The sequence below is a fragment of the Anopheles marshallii genome, chromosome 2 (assembly GCF_943734725.1).
Source record: "Anopheles marshallii chromosome 2, idAnoMarsDA_429_01, whole genome shotgun sequence".
In the NCBI taxonomy this organism is placed as follows: Eukaryota; Metazoa; Arthropoda; class Insecta; order Diptera; family Culicidae; genus Anopheles; species Anopheles marshallii.
Window position 1 is genome coordinate 39696503 of NC_071326.1, and position 1675 is coordinate 39698177.

The following is a 1675-nucleotide window of genomic DNA, read 5'->3' on the forward strand; positions in this document are numbered from 1 at the left end:
GCATTACATCGCAATCGTATGGAATGATACATACTAGATTGCGCTATTTGATACTCTTTTATATACATTCATCGGTCAACTGATCGACGCATATTGACGCTGTAGCTAAAATTCTGAGGAATGCTTTCTATGCATGGGTATCAATTTTCCTAAACAATTTACCAGGCGCCTCCACTACCCGCGAAATATTGCCTACACAAATTTATATCCTTGTTACAGGTTTAGATATTGACTTGATCCCTAACCGTAAGCTTGAAACAAATGAACTAAGAAAACTTTTGTAAAATCTCTACAAAAACAAACAACGCAGGAAAAGCTCGACGATGTGAGCTTTCGCCAGAGAGTTTGATTGGCCGTTCCTCTCCAAAGGTTTCCCTCTTTTACCATCAAAAGGAATCGCCGCTAACAGGGATAACATTCCATTAAGCTTTGTTTGCCGCCGGCGGTTAGCGAAGACACGGCAGCCGTGCAACAGCGCCCTCTGGTGACTTTTCTCCGTTTCAATCGACCCAGCTTGTATCTGACTTAACCTAGCCAACATACACGAGTTTAGCCATCCGAATATTAGGCGAGTACCGTTTTGAGGTTGAATGCAAAAGCGCAAAGAGCTTATATAAATATGATATGCAACAACAAACTAAACAGCAATTAAATAACGAATGGTTTCTAGAACGTTGTAATCTCGAAACACAGTATACTTTACAGCTACTAGTAGTCGTCAGTTTTAGAGTGTTTTCGCCAAATTGTTGATGTAGTGATACGTTGATACCCTTAGATCAATAATCCTTCGTTTGCTTTTGGCCTCGATCGTACTTTGTGTATCGTTGTTTTGCTTTTTCGCTCTGCCAAAGCCATGCTATTGCGTTCGTGGAGCGATGTGCAGTATACTTATGTTAAATATTTGCCTGTAGGGTTAACGGTGTTACAATTGCAATAATGTGCGAAATGGTATTAGTAAGTAATGGTGTATCGACAGCAAATAGTTGTCAGGTTGGGCAGACAGGTATAGTACCATCGCTGACATAATCATATTGTTATTAAACTGGAATAAACTTTGACGAGTGGCAATCTCTGAACGAATGAGGAAGTTTAGAATAAAGGTTTTATTTAATTAATATTACAGGAAAGAAATGTACGCTATAATTAGAAATGCATTTAACACAGAGGACAGCAATGATATTGACTCTACGCCAGATAACGTCCAAAAATTCATTTTGTGTTACATAACATATTTAAATTGTAAAAAAAAAAACAAGACGTAACGACGTTTCTAGGCTATGTCCACTATTTTAGGCAAGCTAGATTTAATTTTTCAACATAATACCGGGGTACGGTCCGGATGATTGTTTTCCAGTAATGCTGTGTGCAACCGTCGTTGCCAAATTTCAAATTATAATACATTGCCTAAACAATAAATAATCGATACTAGACACACACTCACATCTCGGCCGATCGGTCATAGGAAAGGTTATTTTTCTGATACGTAAAATCACATCTCTGTGTGTCACTTCGGGAAACTGGACCACATACGTATTAGCAAGGTTGCAATAATTAGTGCATGACTGGGCGTCTCCATTCGGGATGAAGGCCAATGAAAAGGTAACAAAAAAAAATAATTAAAGGTCACCTAACAGGTCGAAACAGATCTTCCGGTTCACACATAAATTTCAATGCA